The sequence below is a fragment of the Gavia stellata genome, chromosome 2, assembly GCF_030936135.1.
Source record: "Gavia stellata isolate bGavSte3 chromosome 2, bGavSte3.hap2, whole genome shotgun sequence".
Classification (NCBI taxonomy): Eukaryota; Metazoa; Chordata; class Aves; order Gaviiformes; family Gaviidae; genus Gavia; species Gavia stellata.
Genome location: NC_082595.1, coordinates 76,976,602 through 77,000,403, shown reverse-complemented (window position 1 = coordinate 77,000,403; position 23,802 = coordinate 76,976,602).

Here is a 23,802-nt window from a genome sequence, read left to right as displayed (position 1 = left end):
AGCTGCAGAGACAGCATAAACTTTTCAACCCCATCAAAGCTCTTTGCCCTTGAACTGGCCAGACCATCTGTAGATGCGAGAGGACACTTCCTTTTCCACTTCCATTCAGTTGGCAGTCTTTCTGCTGAGCCTGGCAACAAGGGCCTGAATCAGTGTCAAAATATGACGGTGGGTATTAAATATTTAGCATTGCAGGCTTGGACCTTGAGTTTCCACATGCCACCTGAGTGGCAAGACTATAGAGCATCCTTTGACCCAACAAGTAGGTGCTGCTTGTTCTTAAGGAAAGGAATGACTCCACCAAGCCAGGTCTGGAGGCAGTGGCTGCCCAGCCACCAGAAGCCCTGGGCATGCCCACATATCTGCAGGGAGGTACATGCTCACGACCCTGAAGTGGATAGAACCTCCTCAGCCTGAGCCTCCACTTCCTAAATCCCAGACAATTTCTGCAGCCACAGGGCTCCTCGCAACGCTTGGGTTTCTCACCCATGCCCAGTGTGCTCTCCAGTTTCGGACTGTGAGAGGGCTGAAGGCAAAAGGGATGCCCGGCATGGGCCAAACTCTTTGCAACCAAGAACTTACAAAGTCTGTTGTCGCATAGGGTGCCTCACAATGTCCCACTGAGTATAGTCCTTCTCTAAAACAAGTTTATCACAGCAAGGGCAGCGTATCTTACTCTACCTTTCTTCCCAGGCATATTCTCCTATAATTTGAAGCCTGCACCTCATGCATCTCACTTGTAAGGGACATGAAATATATACTCACACTTAGAAGAACATTATCTAGCATTTTACACACCTTAATACATAATACACCCCTTAATTTTGATTGCAGGAAACTTGAATTAGAATATCAAAGAACCTTAACAACTTTATGGAATATAGAAATGTGCTGTCATTGCAATCTGAATTCTGAAATGATGGACCTCATTTCAATTTTATCATGAGATTTTTAAAAGGCAAACCCTTCGGTCCTTGGGAAAACCTCCAAATAATAATAATAATAATAATAATAATAATAATAATAATAATAATAATAATAATAATAATAATAATAATAATAATAATAATAATAATAATAGTGCTATTTCTATTGCTATTGCTATTGCTATTGCTTTCCTATGGTTATCCAAACCTAACGTAGAATCAAGATCTTTTAAATTGCAACCATCTATAATGTTAGTTGCAGTTTGAACTACAGCATAGATCAGGCAACCCTTGTCTAATCAGATCCCTTTGTATTTGTGTGATAATATTGCCCCACAGCTATTGATCTCTGAGCAGATACTACAGCTCTCTTTCAACAAAAAGCAGACATAGCAAAGGCCTTTGAAAATTAAATCTTCCCCTCAGAGTAAGGCAGAATCTGGAAAATTCCACTGAGTATGGAAAGAGCAAATTGCAGGGAATATCTTTATTACGTATTAATTGAGAACAACGTTGGTATATAATTGTACCCTCATAATAATCTAATATAGTAAAAAACATTAAAATATTATGAGCTATTAAAGCCCTGATGCTGATTTGGTGTATGTATCTTTTGGCTGCCAGCCGGTATTGTTGAAATGCTGTGAAACGATCCCACTCTGGTGTGAAGATGGAAAAGTTTGAAAGCCTTGTTTTATTCTGATTCTTTTCATCCAGGACGTGTCTTACCCCCTATCACATTAATAAGGGGGCTGCAATGCACACTGTAATGTTACGAAATGTGAATACATCTCCCTTGGAGAAAACAAGGAAGATCATTTGAGAATACAACTGTTAGCTGCTCCTGGCTGTGGCCCCAGAAGTCTTCTGGTAAATCTGACTTAAAAATTCAAACTTTCAGCTACATCAAGATGTATCAAATGAAAGTGCATTTATTTGGCTCCTTGGATGCACTGTATATTGAATTGTCTGGTAACTGACTATCAAATTTGTATCCTGTCTTTTTAGAGAGATAGAGGAAAATAACGGTCCTCAAAGGAACTACCCTTCAGAACAAGCATGTGTTCTCAGTGTTTTCTTAGAGAAGGAAAAAAGGAAAAGTAAGTAGAAGCAGATGGCATTTTATTTTAGAAAAACGTCTCTCAGAATTATGTCATCTAAAAGCTCAATAACTCAGGTAACTTGTCTGTTACAGAATTTATGTTTGGTATTAGGCCCATGATCTCCTGTACCTATTGCTGTGAAAGGTTTGAGAGAAACGAAGTCAGGATGTTGCACCAAAATTAGTCACATCTAATAATCGGTCACATCTAATAATCAGTCACAACAAATATTTTCCACTGTTTCTTATTGAAATCTTGCTTGACAGAGATCTAGAGATCGTCTTTGACACTCAAGTCAGCTTCTGGAGGAAATAAAATACCATAAGCAGAGATGGATGGTAGTATTGATCTTTATGGTGATGAAAATTAGGATACTGAAATGCCAGATATACTGAAATGCCAAAATTTTGATTGACTTTAAAAAACAAATTCTGGGTCTTTAAAACTTTTTAATTCAGCCATTTAAAAAGGTCACCAGAATTTAGCTGCTCTTTAAAAAAAGAAAAAGGACAAAAAATGTCAATGGGTCTTTTATACCTCCACAAGATTCAGCCTTTAAAAATATGCGTCTTGCTTAATAATTAGGCAGCTATATCATACTTCTATAAGTTGTTTGTATGCTCACATGCATGAATGGGTTTAAAGTTGACCTGTGTGTGTGTGTGTATGATTTTTCTGCATGTCTTCTCTACTTTCTCAGCACCCAGAACTTGGTCCCTCTGAAGCTGGCACACAGGGCTGCCCTTGCTGCAAGAAACAGAGAGTGAGGAGCCACGCTTGCTGTCACAGGAGAGTAACTGCTGCTGCAGGAAGGAGGTCCCGTGAAATCACCACCAGCCCTTCCCTGTTGGTTTTGCAACCAGTTGGTTTTGCGAAGCTTAAGGGTAGGTGAAAGGGACAGATGGGCCGTGGCTGTTTGGTTACCCTGGCACTGCCTGCTCTGCCTATAGTCGGAGTGGTCCCTGCTCCCACATGGGGACTCCAGGTAGCTTGCTGTATGGTTCCGCTAGTTCATGCAGAAATCGCTTCAGTACTTTGTGAAGAACAAAGACAAATATTCCACTTCCTTTAAGATTTCCGTTGTTGTGCTGTTTACATTGCAGAAGTTGGTAAGACTATAAAGAAATAAGCTAAGAAGCTTCAGCTCAGGAAAGATCCAGAGAAACCCAAGGTGATGGTAATTTGTTATGCAAAAACAGCATGGGTGAATACTGATGCGCTAGGCTACACAATTTGTTAAGACAAGATCTATTTTGTCCATTGATGTTAGACAAAAATCTGGAGAGAAAACCCAGAATCTTAATATTCCTTTAATAATCTGAACTTCCATATGACAATACCACACAGACAGCAACAGCACATAGATGATGGTACAGAGCTCTTAGCAATGTCACTAAACTCCCAGAGCAAAAAAAAACCCCCAGCAACTCTATTAACAATAAGCACTATTCAGTGTGATAGTTCCAGTAACACATTTACTGAATTGCATGCCTGCTAATTCTGAAAAACGCTTTCATATGAGACAAGAATAAAAGACATGACATAAAGTACACAGTTTACACCAAAGCTTTTACAGAGGAGTAGCTGCTTCTATACTTGCCTGGAACTGTCTCAGCTAACAAAGCTTGGTAAGATGCTGTAATGCTGTTTGCTGAGACCAGTTATGGTTTACATAATGATATAACCTTATTTCTGAATTTTCCACTCTGTTATGGTGCCACAACAATAGCTAATTGTCTGCCTTCACAAAGCCACTGAAATATCAAAATCTCTTGAGTCCACCATCATTCTCTGTCCTCCTTGGATGTAACTGTACAATGGGGACTGCTACACATGCTTAGTAGAAACTTGTTGGGGTCCCATCACCACAAAGTGATTAATCACCATTGTGTCTGCTTTCAGTCAAGAGCCTATTTATCATGGTTAGCTATTTGTATCTGACATGTTTGTCGTATACCTAGTGTTAGAGAATATAAAGTTAGTTTAAGATAAATTTTACCATGTCAGAGTCAAAAAGCAAGGAGGAATAGGGAGAGCTCTCCCCACTCATAGAAGCAAGGAGTTATTAGTTCGCTACTCAAGGACTTTGCTCTAGCAAGAGACATTTGCATCTACAAGGAGCTGAAGTAAAAACACTTATTTTAATTGAGAAGAATGATCAGATGATCTCTTAGATAATGAAGCAAAAGAATAAGTTTCAGGAAGAAAGGTTAGATCTGTCTGGGCTCCCTAGAATATTTCAAAGGAGAAATTTCTTATAAGAGATAGAACTTTGTCTCAAGGGAGGAAAAAGTAAGTATATGCCATGGAACTAACTCCTCAGGGTATGCTACAGGCCTGCTCTGCTGCGTATGCCCTGGCCATGTTCCAGCTCTGTGCTGGGAGACCTAGGTACCACCCTGGTCCCCTTTGGAGCTGTGGGGACGACTCAGACAGATTAAGTGGTTTCTGAGGGCAGCACAGAGAGGGTCACCAAAAAGGTAATAACATCACAGACATTAGCATTCACATGTCTAGGACCATGTAAAATCACCAGGTTTCTGCCTCTCCTGAGAAAAGGAATGATTTGTGGGATAACAAATACTGCTTGGGTGAGAAAAAGCCCGTTTCCGGAGGAGCAGTCATCAACCCCATTCCTTCTGTCCCCCAGGAGCAGGAGGAGCAGCATGCCCAAACCCCAGAGCTGTCTTGCTATTGCTGCTCAGGCTCCACCTAACTTCCACGGTGGAAGAAACCAGGTTCCGCTCACTCAGCCTTAGGATGTCAAAATTAACGTCTGCCTACTCAACTAATGAGCCTTTTGCTGGTGATTGAAAATGTATCAAGCATCCCTAGTTTCTCATTAAAAAGCCTGCTTTTGCAGATCTCAAACCATTTATGCAGCTCTTGTCTGAATTTTCTTCAGTTCTTCACCGTGCTTTTGAAGCATACGCAGTCTTCCAGTAGCAGCATCACTAATTCTGCATACAGGGTTGTTACTGCCCCTCTGTCCCTCCTCTGCCCATATAACCAAAGAGACTTTGCCTTCACCTTAAAAGCAGATTAACCCCTTGTCCATCACTATCAGACAGGGCAATCATGCTTATTTGGTAATTTACTGATACCTCACTTTCTTAAGTGACACCTCAATCTGGGATATGGATGTATCCTATTTAAAAAGCCTTTTGTATTTGTTTTGTTCTTCTGGTGAAGCTAATGCTGCCAATCCCTTCCACCAGAGAGACAAAGAAGGAGCTTGCAGGGGGAAGACCAAAGCAGCGTAAAGGCTCAGCAACCTCAAAGTGGGGCTGGTTAGCTCCACAACACCTATACCTATTACAGCGATTGTTACAGACTCCATTAGAACAGCAGTTGAGCCACTGTAGTGCTGCTTGCTGACTACAATATGGTCAGAATTGCATCCCATCTAAATAAAAATACAACCATTTATAGTGGGGGCAAAAATAGGAACTGTGGCAGGAATTCTCTTTATTTGTAGTTATATAAATAGCTAAGAGCTAGGATACCAGGAGGTAGAGCTTGAGAATATATAGCTTGGTTCTTTGGGATAAGATCAATAAAGCATGTACACTGCGAATAGTGCTGCCTGTGGAGATCTTTGTATTAGCTCCAGTGCTTCCTCTGAAAGGTGAGAGGCTCTTCAGAATAAATATCTCTGGCATCAAAAACAGAGGAAAGGTAACAAAGCAGGGGCGAGGACAGAGATGGTTAAAAACAATTAGGAATTTCCTCACTATTCAGGAACGCAACAAAAGTTTCTTGGAGCACAGCAAAATTCCCAGTAGGAACTGCTCTTTTCTACCTGGGAATGGATTTCTGAAAAGTTGAATAGCTCTGTAAAGGTGGCTGCACAAGGTCAGAGGAATAAGAGATATCTCTAAGGAGAGCCCTGACGTTCTGTCTTATCTTTACTTACCATACTTTGTGCTCAGGCGCTGCCTTTCCAAAACACTGCATGACAACCCCAGAAAAGCAGTGCTGAAGACTATAGGAAGGATGGACCTTTGGAGCTCTGCTGAGACATGCTGAATTCAGCATCTGCAGATAGCTTTTTTTCCTCCAGGATAATTATCCATGATTTCTAAATTTAATCACCATCAAATATTTTCAGATTCTGATTAGCTCTCCTTCAAAACAATTTAAATTAAAAATGAGCCTAAGCACGTACCCCTGGGCAGGTGTCCTCCTACAGAACTGGTTTAAGAATAACCTTCCTTGGTGATTTAAGCTGACCCAGATGACTTGCTGCTGAAATAGGCACTCACATCATCTGTTGTGGCATCTTGACTTTAGGGGAGTCAACTTTACCTGAGGGCAGTACTTCCTACAGTGCTTCAAAAAGACCCCAAGAAAAACACCTGAGTGCTCTGACACAAGTCATAGCTTCTTCACAAACCACTGTCTAAATGAAAAATCACAGTTTAAAAAAACAAAACTAAAAACAATCAAACAAAAAAAACCACTGAAAAATCTTGTGTCTAGATGCAGAAACACAGGACCTGAGGGCCAGAAGCACGCATAGGATCAGACAACCTAGTAATCCAAAACCTGTATTTGGAAAATATTTGGCCCGAAAGGTGGGTTCCTCAAAACCAGTATTTTAATCCCTCCTCATCTGGTTTATAGCTCTACTGTCTTTGTTAATGATGCTTTAAATATTATCAAATTAAGCTATAAACTTGGTTTGTTCCAGTGGAACAGCTACACATAAGCTCCTGTTCATTTAAATCAGAAACAGGATTGGGCCATTTATATCTCTATAGACATGATTCTATAGAGATGTGCAGGGAATTGGTTATTAAAGGGGGAACAGACTGATTTACGATGCCGGTTGCTCTTTGTAGTTTACTTTGGTTCAGAGTTAACACAGCATATGGAGTTGATGTCCAGTTTCCAATTCACTTCATTGCTCCTCCTTACACTCTCACAGTGCATTTGGATGTCAGATGGGATGCCAGATTGTGTTTAGAAATGGTGGTGAAAAGGGTACGTAAGGAATCCCGCTCTCACCCCCGTGAACAGTCAGACACAACAGCAGTCCAGGCTGCAGTCTTCCCCTGGGGACTTTACAGGAATAGGCACCATATGATGCCCTTTTCAGCTTTCTTGCATCCCCTGATGTTGTGGTCCAGGTGATCACGCTGTAGGTCTGTGATGCCAGTCCCAGTAGATGCAGTTGGCAGGCAATGCATGCCATCCCCAAAGAGAAAGCATAACGGGCAGGAGCTGCAAGAGGAACACCACCTTTTTGCATAAGCTAGTGCTGTTCAGCCTCCAAGCTGTACATCCCTCTATCTGTGGTGATTACTTCTAAGGCGTTCACAGAAAAATACTTAAGAAAGGCAAGCTTGTTGCCAATAAGTTTAAACTCAGTATACACAAACAACAAAATTAGTAGTGTCTCCACTCCAAAAAAAAAAAAGCTGAGAATCACTGAGCTAGGACTCCTCTCAGGGCAGAAAAGCATTTCATTCTTTCATGACTTCAGTACAAAAGGAAGAAAAAGGTATTGCAACTTTCCCAACACTATTGAACTTTCTGAACAAGCGATCAGTAGGGTTTCGGACAGCTTCCCTGCCAATCTGATCTCGCTGGGGAAGGAGGAGGCCTGTTCCCACAAGCCTTTGACCCTGTGCTGAAGGTCACAAGCAGGAGGATTGAATCTGCTTTTCCCATCCCCATAGGATTCCCTGTCCCAGCACAAGCTGCTCCCCTTCTATGCACTGCTCCTCAGCAATACCTCTGGCTCTCTGCAGAGGAGAGGTAGGGGCATTGCCAGACGGGGAGCAAGGGAAGCACGGCCAGTTTGCAGCTCTTGCTCAAAGCCTCGTGGAGCAGAAGGGCCTTGCAGATACTGCTGACCTCTCTCTGACAGGGTAGGAGAGTGGCAAAGGTAGGAAAACGTTCTGTCTATGCAGAGTAGGCACAAGGCTGTCATTGCAGATACCAAAATCCACAGTAGTATTGCCTCACAGCTCCGGTATTGTTTGAAGTTCTATGCCTTTGATACCATGGTACTACTGCGATATGTCCATCGCCTGTCATTAAGGCCACATCTAGAAGATGTCACTGGTGAAATGATATAACAGAACTTGAGGGATTAAATATTTTGAAAAAACAGTGAAATATCTTTGTAATTCTTTAATTTTAAGGCTACTCTGTGCAGATGACAGCACATATGGCTATAAGGTAGATAGTTTCTTGAAGTATGAAACAGATTTTCGGTAGCCTTACTATTAGCTGTATTAGAGCAGTATTTAAGATTTCCATTTGAGAGACATACATGCATAAGGAAACAAACCTTTTCTGAACAAGCATATGCGCAACAGAGACAAGACAGATAAAAGAAAAGTACTGTTGCCTCCATGCTTCGGTCTCTTTCATCTTAGTGAAACTCATTCTTTACTCCAACATTTTCATCACTAGTGGTCCATCTTCCAGTGCTGTCTACAATATCCATACGAGATTCCTCTTCCCTACAACTTAATTTGTGCCTTTTGTGCTACCCTCAAAATCCTCTCAAGACAGTGTCGAATCATTTTCTTGGTCAAATGGCAAAACTAGCATTTAACCCATCCTATTATTGTCTGCTGTCAGCAGCAGCAGAATATTCTCACTTGGTGTCTGTAACTCAATCTTCTCCCAGTTAACCTCCTCCCTCTGCAATTGCTCCTGTAGCAGAGCTCTGAAGGTGCTTATTCATCTTCTCCATGACTCAGTAGTCAGCAGAAAATTTGCAGTCTTCTTCCCTCTATGCTTTTTGCCTCTAAATAAGCCATACTGGTAAATAAAAAATCATCTACCCTCTCTAGGTCAGTGACCAACAGATTTATTACCCATTCATAGATGTCTCTCATTTAACTTGAACTAAACCAATAGTCTGTTGCACTGACATTTCCTCTTAGTGCTCTGACTTAAGACTTTAAGCTTAAGTGCAACATGTCCAAAGCAAAATCCTGTCTTTCTTCCCATTACCTTTAGCTTTACCACTGCGGGAAATGCCACAAAGACTTACGAACAGGAATCATCTTAGATTTGACCTCCTTATCCTTGCCTACCTTGCAATTCTCTCTGCATAACACTCCTTCACAGCTGAAACTTATAACCGCATCATTCACTACCTCATTACTTGCTTCCCACAATATTCTTTTCTCTGGCTTTGACAAATACCATCTTGCATTGCTTCTAGCCTGTCAGATGCAAAGTTAGTTTTCTTAGCTCATTGTTTTGACTATGTCATTCTTCTTGTATTCTGTAACAACAAACATAAGCTGCTCAGAGTGCTTTCAAGGCTTTGTGACTGATCCATCCTCTCTCATTTGCTGTATTTTCACATTTAAAGGACACATTCCTGTAAACAACCTTACCTCAGATTTCCCCCTCTACACCCCACCTAAATATATCAATTTCAATTATCCACTGATATCTGCAGCCAGATTGCTAGCAACTGAGCATCAAAACCCAGCTTGCTTGCTTGCTTGGTCTTTTCTGCAGGCTGAAGTGTGGAACCATCTTTTCCACCTCGACTACAAGCCATGTGATGTCAGACTGGCCAAGCCAAAGGCTGTGATGAGGATTATTAATGAATGATATGAATGCTTCAGTAGACCAGTCATAGTATAAATTTGCTGACCTGATCTCAAAAAAAACACAAACATATTCCTGACATTTCCAGCTGTGATACATATTTTCTTGTTCTCAAAGAAGAGTCAGACATATTCCTACCTGAGGAGCCTGCTTTGTACCATGCAAATGAGTGAGAGTTTCACCATTGACATCAACAGGACTACAATGTATTTATATATTTAAAACTTGGTTTAGGATTAAAATCAATACCTTAGAACAATGTGCAAGAAGGGGCAGCCTTTCTGCTAGAATTGGGACTTCCTGACAGTGACAAGTCTTCTCTTGATCACACTTGTACTGACATTTTCTATTGTATGACGTGTAATAGCCATCACACTCAACTCCTTGGGGTATAGAGGTCCAGACCTCTCCGAGAGCCAATAACCGTCAGATTGTCCCACACTTTAAGTCTTCTCTTATTATTTGTCTTCTCTGGAACAAATTCATTCCAGTTATCAGAACTCCATTCCCCTCCACCAGCTATCAGTTTTCAGTATTTTCCCTGGTTTAAGCACATGGTGTCTTTCCAGTGATACAAATCCAGCCTTCCATTGACTCAGTGAGAGTAGCTGTTTCTCTTAGCTGATAATTACAAAACCAAATGGTGAATGCAAACATGAGACAAAAAGTTAAAATAATCTTATATTAGATAGAAAAAAAATTAAGAAAAGCAAGAGCTCAACTGAAAGGGGGTTCTTTATTAATAGGCATAGTTTTAAATAAAACTGAAGTAAGGGAAGATTTAATTTAAGGACTGTACAAAGATAGAAAGAAAGGACTGGCCAGGGCTAAATGCAATCAAAGAGATATCAGAAAAAAGTAAACTATAAGTATTGATACTAAAAAAACCCCCCAAATTGTATAAGCCATCTGTTGCTTGCACCTACTCAGAGTCTGATTCATGGGCAGAGGTACATTCAGGCAAATGTTGTTACCCTTTCCTGTCATTATCATGCTCTTCTAGAACATGAATTCTTCACTATAGATTTTTTATCTTCCATAGATCTTCTATTATAGCTTTTGAGGGGGGTGTAGCAGCTAGCAAAATCTAAGTGCTATCAATGGATTCCAAAACAAGATGTTTTACTCACTGATAAAATATTTCCTCTTTCAATTTTGGTGTGTGTCTGTAGTCTGTCTGCAATATGTTGTTGTCCAAGTAATTATTTTCAGATAACATCCTGAATGATTCTTTAAACTGTCATTTATTCTTTTTTCTTTGCCAAAAGATAGAAAATATCTTCTATTTCTTTCAACCCTCAGACTCTGCACAGATTGTTACTAACACTGCTCTTCTATCAATGAGAAGGGAAAGCCCTTTTGGCTTCTTTCTGTGGCTCCAGATTCATGAGTTTGGCTCTTCCCAAGAATGCACACTGTGCACCCAGCTGACAACAGGTACATGACAATGCAGGTTGTGCAGTCAGGGGGATCTAAATATGATTCTGGCATAGCACTCTGTCATCACTACTGACTGCAAAACTGGCACACCAGATCAACAACATTTCAATAGATGGACTTTCGACCTTATACTATGGTGGCCCTTAAAATCTCCACTTGAAATTTGGTCCCCAGCTAGGCTAATCTCTGTGATAATGTACAGAATAGGATTGGACACATCAAAAGATTTTGCACTCCTAATAAATAAAGTGTTGGAGAGAAAGAAGGCATATAGAGATCAAAGGTGACATTATGACTCTTAGAATATTCCTCAAAGATGAGATCGGGTGCACAGTTAACCCCAAATGCACCATTACCCCAAAGTTACAGGTTACTGTCATGTCTGGTCTCAGTTAAAAGCCATTAAGGAGCCCACCAGTCATACTGCCAGCTTTTTACGGCTGGTCAGAGAATTTCACTAGTCATAACTGATCCCAAGAAGACATTTCTTCCTCTCCTTAATCTCGTGATAAACTGCCATGGAACATCTATGAAGGTTTATCCTACTGCTCTTTAGATAAAAGAAACATAATGTACTGGATAACTCAGCAATTTTTCAAGGTGTCCAGTGCCACAGTTTTAAGGTTTGCAACAAGATGGGGTAAGGAATGCTTTGCTATATGTCAGATGACTAGCCAGATCTATTGCTTGACAAGATTACAGATTAAAAGAAAGTTACTTGAGAAACACAGGTTTTCAGTCATGAAATAAAGTTACAAAAGATAAAATTACAATGGCATCATTAAGATTTAACAATACATGTTTTCCCTGACTGAATTCAACAGCAGCTATGCTGTACCTCATTTTCTCTTAGATTTAGTTGGAAATTTATCTGCTGCTATTGAATTAAGATGGGATTATTTTGTCATGACATCTCTTGCGTCTGCCACAGGCCTTCCTTCCCCACACTCACACCCACTTGGGCATGGAAGAGCACAGGACAAAGGCTGAGAACCCCTTTCTGACTCATCTCAAAGCAGAATGTCTCACCTCTGGAAGAAAGCTTTCTTCCTCTTTGCTTGTGAGTGATGCCACACAATACTGAGGAACAAGGAATTACTTTACTCTCTCCCCACCTCTCCTCCCAAAGCTTCCACAACGAAGCTTGCCACTGTATCTCTCAATTAGCACATTCAACTTGCCTGTTTAACCACCATCTTAAAACACATATGTAAACCAACGAATACAGGAAATATTATATGTACTATTTCTTTTTAGATCTGTTAGTCTTATTCTGAATGAATAAAAATAGGCAACAATTTGAGTAATGTAGATCCAGCTGCATGCTTTGGGATACATGGATTTTCTTCTACCATATTAAGTTGCATTTCTATTGCTGTCTACAGCATGATGGTTAATGTATATATATGAAAAATAAGGATCGATGGATGAAAAGGCTTCCTTCTCTAGACTACCCTATCGAATAGAAGTACTCTCAACGGATTCATGATTCACTAACAGTTTAGTCAAGCACAGAAATCCCAGTGGACTGTCTTTACTTACTGTCTAGATCAAGCAAAGAATTACACTAGCTCAACACCCAAAGGAGAGTAGCATTTCCAAAGCCAGAGGGAACAGATGACAGTTTTGTGAGGAAGTAACAAGGGAGCCAGGACTCCTTCCTGGCTGAGTTGGGGACGAAGTAGTTGCTGGGAATGACAGGCACTTGTCTAACTCCAAAGAGTTAGGCCTGACTGCAAAGTCCAGATCCATGTCTGGAATACAAAGAAAAAGTGGGACCTGACACTTCTGGAGTTTGACAAAAGGCAAGTGGATCCCAGCCCTCAGCAAAGATGGTTGTGAGTCTCCTGGCTGAAACGTGCAGGGTAAGGAAGAGTGTTAAAGCTAATTGAAGTGACTGGTAAGTGTGGAGCTATTTCCTTGCACTTCTGCACACATGCATTTTTATAAAGCTTCTTCCACTCTGTTCTCTAATGTTGACATATGTATAAAAATACTTCTGTTTATTTTAGCTTGACTTAAAGGGTTTTAAAGGTAACTCCTTAAAGGCCACACATTTTATCCCTCCAGCTTTGACATTCCTGAAAATCAGGGTTCTGGCACACTTTAGGGATGACTTGAGACCTGGTAACAGAGAAAATGTAGTTAAGAAAGCTCTGTAGCATACAGCAAGGTAGAGGAGAGTATGCATAGACCCTAGGAGTCCTGAGATAGCATGTGGTACTCAGCTGAATATCAGTGGCAATGCTATGGAGCTGCAAGCTAGAGGACCTGAACTTTCCATCACTTTAAGCAGTAAGGATACGGATTTCTGCACAGGTTTGGGTTCTGATATCACCTGTATTTTGCTGTTTCTCCATCAGACTGTAGGTAAATCACCAGCTGCTCTCAGCATCATTTTGCACTGTATCCTGAAACATGGAAAAAGGCAGCTCATGGCAGAGAGTCCTCTCTGAGGTGGACAGAAGAGGGATGTGACAAGAATTGAAAAGAGCACCGTGGATTCTGAACCTTTAGGTCTGGCCTGCAACAGGCCAGAAAACAACAACATCATCTGAAAGCCAAAAGGAGTAAAAATCCTGTCTGTCATCCTACACCCCGTTTTCTGCAACTGTGGATTGGGTGGGAGGCTGCAACTGTCATCATTTTTGTTTCTGCAACACTAAGGGCCAAATCATGTGAGTACTCTGACAAATTCCTGCTCCCTTGGAAATCGTCTCTCCTAGGGCTGACACAAACATGTTCTGAAAAGTCTAGGATGATAATAATGCTTATTTCTCCAAAGGAAGAAGACTGGTATCATTGTCTTCCTTAACAGAGGGGATCTAAGGCACAGAGTTACTCAGGGACACTTAGCAGGTCAAAACCAACCCAGCCTTTCTTCTGCTCCCACATCCACTTGATAGTCCCCCTTGGGCAGCACACTGCCGCAGGGTCCCAGGGCATCCAAGGCATCCAAGGCATGGGGCAGTGCCCATGAGACGGGTGCTGTGGTGGGTGACATGGACTTGATGCAGGGGAGGAGCGCTGCAAAATACCGCTTGGGCAACCACTGGGGCTAGCGAAGCCTTGGGTCTCCTTGTGAAGGTGAAGAATGGTAAAACATGGAAAGCAGAACAAAAATTATTTTCCCTGGGGCAGGAGGTCTCAGCAGTTATGTTGAGAGACTGCCTCGCACTGAATTTCAGCGTTTCAAGGAAAAATGAAGTTCATGAAACATCTTCTTACATGCAGTGAGGATGGGAAAACTGCTGCTTACAGAGGTCAGGCAATAAAAATGTATTTATCTATCTATTGTTTCTTTTGATAAAAACATCATTAAATAAGTGTCCAGACACTCAAACACATGGCTGGTACCAAACATCAGCTGTCCTTCAGACAGGCATCCTGCCCTGCCTCTGCCAGATGCTGACTAAATGAAGGAAAAAGCATTTTTCTCTACCTTCCTTATTCCTGGGCTGCTCACCAAGTCCTTTCCCAAATCCCTGTGCCTCTCCCTTGGGAAACAGGAGCTGGACGTACCTCTTCCCCAGCAGCAGCAGGAGCCACCTGAGGCACCCCTGCTGACCTGAGATGGGCTACCGTGGCAGGGGACAGGAGAGCAGCCCACTCTGTCCCACTCCTGCCACCACTAGCATTTCATAGGACCTTCCCAGCGTTGCGTGAGGCTGCCTGGCTCTGTGGGCCAGATCCTGAACTCCAGCAGTGCCGCTCAGCAAAGTGACCTGGCTGGCCGAGCAGTCACGACATCCCCGCCGTGGTGTGTAACGTATAGCCCAAGCACAGCTGATTGACGTGGAGTTTACTCCTGAAAGTCCACAGCTTTCTGGCCAGAGAACTGGCTGATTTACAGCTGTAATATCACTGTCTACTGGCAGTCAGGGGTCTAAAATCATTCCCAAATAGTGATGCTTGGTCACTAATGGAGCACATGCTCCCTCAGTCAAAGGGAGTGATATCGCCTCCACTGCCTCCAGCAGAGTTTTATGCATTACATGAAAGTAAAATTGCAGTAATCTCAGATATTAAAGGAAATCAATACTTGCCAACAAGAACTGAGCAATGGTACTGAAAAACTGTACTTCTTTACTAACCTAGTAGATCAGAGAATGTGAAGTCTTGAGCTAAATGAGTCTTTTAGCCCTAAAAGTTTTCCTTGGGACTTAGAAGTGCTCCCGTCGATAAATGCAGGTCCCTCAGATAAAGAGCTACTGCCATATTCAGGCAATCTATTAAAGAATATAACATTTTCCTTGCTAGTATTTATTCTCTTTTTTTATATTGCTTTCTCATTATTTTCAGTTTTGTAATTTGTTTTTTTTTTTTTTTAGGAATACATGAGACATTTGAAAAGGGAAGGACACGAAGCTTGGGTTTGAAAAAGGTGGGTTCAAAAACTTCGACTTTTCAAACAATTGAAGAGAACACTTAGGATTGCTTTAAAAGCATTAAAAATCTCCACTTTTTTCTTTCAAAACTAATCTGCAGCTATACAAACCCCAGTGTTGCTCCTCTGCTTAGGAACAACTGCTTCATTAAATGCAATGGGAATGCTGCATTGTTCTTTCTACTGTCTTTTTAACGATGGGTCTGAATTCTTATCCTTTAAGCAGGAGTATTGTCTCTAGCCAATTCAAGGATTTAATCCACATACATTACTCAGGCAAAAAATCCCCTATGTAAAGGAAGTTGAAAGGATGTGAAGAATCTCCTTCTATTAAATGAACTAGTAACCATGCAGGTTGGAAAAAGCCTGGTGGAATCCCTTTAGGATCTCACCCTAAGCCCGATTAAAGGAACTCAATTATATCTGCTGACAAAATTCTCAGCATATTTTGTGTACTGTAACTGAAGTGTGACTGAAATCTGTCATTCAGGCAGAAATCAATTCACTGTTCCTATAGCAAAATGTAAAACTCCCAGTACTACTAAATCTTATTTAATTGAAATAAATACTGCAGTTTAAAAGACTAGCTGGGCAAAAGTATCCTACAGGGTGTTGACATCCCACTGTTTTCTGTGGGAGCTGAGTTATAGCACTGCCAATTTATGAACTAGTGAGAAAGTCTGTGATTTAATTAAAGACAGGAGAGATAAAATCCTTCCTTCATAAACGAAAGCTAATGCACTCTAATTGTGTATAGATCAGGAAGAATACAGAGAAGTGTGTGTGAGGCTTCTTTCCTTATAATATCCTGGAGTGCCCAGTTCTGGGAAATTGCAGCATGATTGTTTTTTCAAATATTCAGTTCTTCTGTATGCGTAGAGACCCACTTAATAACCCAGAGCATCAGGAAATGTTCCCTAGATTTTCAAAGCAGTCTACCAGCTCCAGAAATCTCATTCATTGGATGCCCACTCTGAAAGACCCAAGGTGATGCTTCCTTTGAATGCAGTCTTTATTGTGCTATTCAGTGCGCATTTTTAGCTGCAGCTGAACACCTAATAGAGGAGTCATTGCGGGGAATCTGGCAGAATAGCCAAGGGTCTTAATTCCTCCCTGCCTAATGCAGAAGCAGGGCAGGCTGGGCTGGGGAATCAGCATTCCTCAGTACAGCTAGAGACAAGGAAAGTGTGAGAAATGCTTCCTCGGGATTTTCAGGCACTGTGGAATCAGTTTAGAAATGTGTTCTTTCCTGTAATAATGGTTGTACTCTGAACGTGACTGCTTTCCCTTGCCTTGCTGTCGAGTCGTCCTTGCGTGGTACAAAGTGGAAGCCTCAAGCACCGTCTCAGCTATCTTGGTAGCTAGACTGCAGGACTGCTTGTGTCCAGCAGACACACCCTGATGATAGTCTTTGTTTTCCTGAATGTTTTCTAGTTCCACTATACCATTTCTGAGCCAGGTTTCACCTTCTTGTAGTATGCAGGACACAGGACACAGGAATTTACAAGGTGAAACAATGCTGTCTTCTGCCTTGTTTTCTATAGGCAATCTTTTGTCTGCTCTTTTGACTGCAGGTGTTTTCACAGAACAGTGTCCCCAGTGTGTTTAAAAGAAGTCTTTCTGTGATTTCATCGTGCATTCATAGGTGGGATTATTTTTTCCCCTGTTACATTGTTTTGCCCTTCTCAGCATCACTCATCTTCGCTCACTGATTTTCCAGCCTCGCTAGTGAAAACGTTGACTAGTGTATGTCTCATACACATCCGTGGGACTTGGCTGTTGTCCAAGAGGAGGACAGTGCCTCTCACCAAGGTTCCTGTGAGGCCCCGAATCACAGACTTTAGAGATCATCTCTTACTGTTATTTGAAAACAAGGAAGTTATTGGTCTCTTGATTTAGTTGCACGTAAACATACTGCTCAGAAGTATATTTAAGTGTGTGAGCACATTGCCCAGGCACCAATACTTGTCCAGTGCCTCACTGGTAATCTCATAAGGAACTAAAATTTTACCTTCTGCTAAAATTTTACAGAATCACAAAATCACAGAATCATTAAGGTTGGAAAAGACCTGTAAGACCATCAAGTCCGACCATCAAGTCCAACCGTCAACCCAACAAGTGCTTTAACCCAACTTGTGCTTTAGCCAAAGCACAAGTTGCTATTGCTTAGCCAAAGCACAAGTATATAAATGAAAGAGACTGATTCACTTACCATCATGACTCCTTCAATCATCTTTTCCATTATTGTGGAATTCATCAAAGTGCAGAAAGCTTGCACAAAGGTTTTTCAGATCTAACTGTCTGATATGTAAGATCTAAACTTGGGGCATGCAAGAACCAGCTCTGACCTGACATACAAAGACCATTATTCTTCAAGGTCCCAAAACAGAGAACAGCTCTGAAATATCTGTTTGTGAGCTGTTGAAGATTGCTTAGTTGCCATCTAAATAATCACGCTTTGCCTATGGTGTCTATACCATCATTCAGCACTGTGCTGGTTTTGGCTGGGATAGAGTTAATTTTCTTCATAGTAGCTAGTATGGGGCTGAGTTTTGGATATGTGCTGGAAACAGTTTTGATAATACAGAAATGTTTTGATTACTGCTGAGCAGTGCTTACACAGAGTCAAGGCCTTTTCTGCTTCTCACACCACCCCACCAGCGAGTAGGCTGGGGGTGCACAAGAAGCTGGGAGGGGACACAGCTGGGACAGCTGACCCCAAAAGACCAAAGGGATATTCCATACCATATGATGTCTTACTCAGTATATAAACTATGGGGAAAGCTGGCTGGGGAACCACTGATAGGGGACAGGCTGGGTATCGGTCAGAGGGTGGTAAGCAACTGTTTTCATTTGCATCACTTGTCTTTCTTGTTTGTTTGTTGTTGTTGTTGTCATTTTCCTTTTCATTAAAATGTTTATTATTATTATTATTATTTTATTTTATTTTATTTCATTTATTAAACTGTTCTTATCTCAACCCATGAGCTTTCTCACTTTTACTTTTCCGATTCTCACTCCCATCCTGCTTGGGCAGGAAGGGAGTGAGCAAGCGGCTGTGTGGTGCTTAGTTGCCAGCTGGGGTTAAACCACGACAAGCACAAAGACTTCACAACAGATCTTTTTTATGCTCTTGCTATATTTTGGTAGGTAGTTTCTGACATTCTAATTAGTTCAACCTATACTAGACATTTAGTCTGCTGACTTCTGTAACAGTGGCTGCCAGCTATTTCCCTTCTCATTTTTTCCTGAAATAAATAAAATGTTAGGTTACATGTTAAAAAGCTCATCTGCACTCCTACAAAGGAGCACAGAGAGAATGGCAGGTGGGGGAAGCCAAATGATACCCTCCCTCAGCTCCTCCCAGGCCAATCATGGAGGGGCCATAGGGCCATCAAAGGCACGTCTCCACAAGCCCAGAAGAGCACAGGGGCACAATGGCAGGTGGTTCTGACCGATACAAATTAAGGACTCAGAGGAAGGTACAGCCTGTCTGGGTCCTTCCCAGAGCTGTCCCAGGGGAGCCTTAGCCCCTGTGCCCAGGCATGAAACCCATCACGATGAGCCAAGAGGAGCACCCTTTGGACTGGGGGAGATTACTACCCAGGGGTATGGGACGCATTATGAGATACAAGAGAAGAGCACTTGGGGATTGCGCAAGACTTACAGTGGGATGTTTAGTGGAGGAACCAAAGGTGGGGAAAGGGAAGGCTCAAAGTCGTTTGGGGAGGAACAAGTGTAGGAACAAATGACATGACAGAGTGATAAAGGGATAAAAGGGGCTGGCTCTGTGTAAACACGGGCTGGTTGGTACCATTGCCTGGCCATGCCCTATGCCTGATCAGTGTAGCCTGTCGTGTCTTCTTATTAAACTCTGTTTCTAACTCTTTTTCTGGGTGAGGGTCTCTGTTTTGTGCACATGTGTGTGGCTGGAGGCCTAAGAGCCAGTAACTGCAGTGGGATCATGGATGGGAGGAGCTGCATGTCCGTGGTGCAAAAACTGGAGAGACCAGCATGAGTGAGTGTGTGATCACTTGCAAAGATCAAGGCAGAGTAGCCGGAGAGTGGGTGAAGTGCCCTGGGAGGCAGGCGCTTGTGTGTGTGTGTGTGTGTGTGTGTGCTATTGCGGCATCCTTAATGGGCATATGTGCGTGCATGTGTATGTGTGTGTGCGCGATGGTCTGTACCAGCAGCTGGAGCGGGGCTACAGCATTGGGGGCTCATATGTCCAGGTGCAAACAACTGTTGACACTGGGATCCAGTGTCTGAGCCCAGCTGCTGGAGGGATCCACCTTGTACATATGTGTATATGTATATTCTTACTAGTGGACCTCCACCCTGATTAGCCAGAGAGGTGAGCGCTATGAGGCCATTGGTGCTGTTTGTGTTGGTGTGAGCACTGAATGCATCTGCCTGTGTTGATCTGTGCAGCTGGCAATGTGTACATACGTGTTGCACATGTGTATGCATGTACCTGGGAATGCATGCTCAGCCTCACTACTGGATCTGGGGCATGGACCTGTGCAGCCTCACCTCTACCAGGCTACTGGATTTGGCTTCCCTAACACAGTCCTCCCAGTAGCCAGATCCATGCCCATGTGGCTCCTGTGTTGGAGCTGCCCTGAGCCAGGGCCACTCCAGCCCCAGGGGAGAGAGAGCCCGTGGGGCCCCTGAGGAACACAGATTCTGCTCCTGAAGCTCTCCTCTTCCTTATCTCCCTGACTGATCCTTTGAATCTTTCTGGACTCAAATGCAGAGTTTTGGTATGTTCCTTGTGGGTCCCAGTATGAGCTTAGCACTGATGCTTTCCTTCTGCTGCCCAAACACCTGGCTGTTCTGTATGTCTGCACTGGTTTATGGTCTGGCTTATGTCATACCTGTATCCTTCAAATATACGGTAGATTTTTCTAGGAATCAAGTTCAGGGAAGGACAGCCTTCTCCTGTAGGCAGGAAACAGGAACCTTGCTTGCACTAATTCTCTAACATTCCTTTCGAAAACAATGTTTCTTATCATTTCAGGGACTGGATTTTAGAGGGCTGGGTCCAAATGAGATTCATGTTCTAAACACAGCACGCAGGTAGAAAAGAGCACAAAGTAATTGAAATTTGAAATCTACAGGAAAAAGAGTGAATGAGCTTGGGAAGTGCATGCCTTAATATAAAAGCAGGTATGAATGTATTCATAAATGTTAATTTGAACATATCTGGGAATATCAAGATTTTTAGAAATGGTATTATGAAACTAATATTAGGATAGTGGGACCCCTGAGGTATCTGGATGGAAGTAAACTTCTAATTTAATTTCCACTTCTCTGAATTCTGGAAATATATTTACTATTTTTGCCCTGTTCTACCCTAAACATGTTCCTGAAATCTAATGTAACCTCATTAATGCCTAAATTTTCCAGATCTTGCTTTTTCCTGTTATTCTAGTTTTTGCCTTGGTTCCGTGTAAGGAAAGAAATGCTGAAAAGGGGTTATTTTACATAATCATTCCCTGTTCCTGTCTTTCCTATTTTTCTGTGACCATTCAGCCTAAAAGACAGAACATATGATTACTCAGTGAAAGCCCTGCAGCCATGAACTCTGTCTGTTTTGTAGCCTTCAAAGTATTATTTGTATAAAGACAATAAAAAAGTCTTGTTCCTTTATAAGGATGACTGCAAGGAGTTTGATCTCTGAGAAGAACAGCAAAGATTTTCTTTCTTTAGCTCTTGAAAATGACTCAGTAAGAGATTTTGATCTCTGTATTGTAGATTTGATATCCTGTGGATCTCCTCTTCACCTCACCTATTGAGTTGCCTGTTATATTACATCTTTCAAGCTTAATACGTGATTGATTAAAAAGGTTCATTTTCTGCTTGCTTTTCTATATTATCATTCTGGACTTAAATGTTTCACACTCATTGTTATTATCAGCCAGACTCACTGCTGTAGGAGAGTTCACTTAAACTGCGTCTGTTTTGGTTTAGGTACTAATTGTTGGAATACGTAAAAAAACTCTTAATATGAACCACAAACCTTTCTGTCCTGATGTAGACAGGTTTTTAAGAATGTATCTCAAATATACGTGGTTCTTCTAAATACAAAAATGTTCCCAACACACAAAAAGAAGTTAGCATCTACTTTATTGAATAAATGCACACCTGCAATTTTCCTATGTGTCTCTGGGTATGGTTCTCTCTGAAACTGTTTGCTCACCTGCCTGCTGGCATCCTGGGACCCAGGAGTAGTAACCCTGGGTTTTCTTCCCTACACCCAGGTCAAGGCTTGGAGATTTTGGACGACTTCCTTGCCCTCTTTCTTTGCCTCAGGCTCTCTTTGGTGGAGAAACCTGTTCTTCAATCTCTGCTACATTTCAATTTGAATGGGATTTCACCATCAGAATACAGACTTGCCCTCAGCCATGCTGCTCAGCCTTATTTGCTGCTGCAAATCACAATGCTTGTTCTCCAATGTTACTACTACTTGGTTTTCTCACTTTATTCATGGAAAGAATAGCTTTAGACCGATCTGGATTTTCAGGTAGAAGTGCTTACTTCTGACAATATCCAGTCCTTTCTGACCAAGAGAGCATGGGAGCAGCAGCTGTAAATCAGAAAGCTATGGGAGTGCTCTGCTAGTTGAAGGCTTTTTGCAGGTAGGGGCAGAGGAGGGTAGAAATCAGCTGCTCCAAATGGAGTATTAACTGTCATCCCTACTCTACATGGCCCTGCTGGAGGCTGAAGGCCAGGCCAGCTTCCTCAAATACTGTGGCAGTGAATATGGTATACATGTCCAGAGAATTAGTTTAAATCCCTTTTGTCCCATGGCACATCAGTCAAAGCATTTTCTTTTTCTTATGCATGCAGAAGAGGTAGAACTTTGTAGGCTGCTGGACAGCTGTTATGAAGGTTCACTGCAAGGGACTTTCCTCTCAATTTCTATATTCTGCATCTGTGTTTTATTAATTGGAAGAGTGAGAAATGCCTCTTAAAAAAAAAATTGAGGAATACTAGGAAAATAGTGCAGCTATGGGGCTGCAAACAGCTGCTCCCACAACTGCAGCTACTCTTGGACAGTCGTGTCTCACAGAGCTTGCAGTCAGCAACACTGTCATGCACATATCCCTTACCATGAAAGCTGGGAAGCATGAGGTTTGCAAATAGGTGATTAACTTAAAACCTCAGTGCCCAGCAGATTTGTCTCAACATCATTTGACAATGTCTGAACCCAATGCAACAAATAAATAGATAAGAGGAAGGCATGCTGCTTCTGTAATGAAAGACTGAAACAGCATGGGCTTAAGCACCTTTGGAGTTTACCTGCAGGGTCACAAAGAAGCTCTCATGACAAAATAATGCCAAGAGTCAGGGTCCTCTGAGGCCCCTCCACGGGAGCACAGACATGGGGTGGACGAAAAGGAGAGCCTCTCCTACTGAAAATTTCAGATGCTCCATCCTCCCAGCGGCAGAGCGCAAGTGACCAGGCACAGCAAGGGAGTGGAGAGGCAGGAGGGCAACGTCCTCAGACCCCTCCAGAGAGTCGAAACTTTACTGGCACATCCCTGAATCCTAACATCTTTTAAAACCTAGGTTCAATCAGGACACACTCTGCCAGTCACAAGGAAGTGAAGCTCACATGGGCCACCGTTCCTGTCCTAAAACACACTACGTGAATCTTGGAACGTGTTTTACATATTTCTATTTTCCAGCACGGAGTGATGTTTGCCCTACATTTCTTCTCTTCCACTGCAAACAGATGTGTGTCCTCACTCTACCTATCTCCCTGCGGGAACAGTTTTCTGAACTAGATGAGGCTGCTCAGCTAGCACAAGGCCCCCAACTAGCAGGTATCTCAGCAGGGCTCTCAAGCCCCAAGTCACTCAGCGCAGCTCTCACACCGACTGCCTTCCCAACAGCAAGCGCGGTTATCTGAAGTGTTTGTTTGTGCAGAAAGTTCAGAGCCTCAGCATAAACTTGGAAGGATAATTTCTTGATGAATTAGCTTCACCGCTTCTCAGCAAAACCCTCACATCACAACAGGGAGCCAGGAGTATTTGCTGCCAGTTGCTGAAGATGAAGGTATATTCCAGCAGCGTGAGGACTGGGAAAGTCCAACTCCTGAACCTCGTGCTCTCCAAGTCACGTAACTTTTTAAAACTGACAGAAGACTCAACTCTCTGTGAAAATGCTGAAAATACTCATTTTACAGTCTCATTTTCCATCTTTTAGACACAGAAGCAGCCTAGTGATTTCACTGAGAATTTGGGGTAAACAAAATTCATTCTACAGGATTAGAAAATTACAAACAAGAATAGCTTAAGCATTGTTTGATGCTATCTTCCTTGCTTTTTTCAGCCCATATATGCAAAAAAAT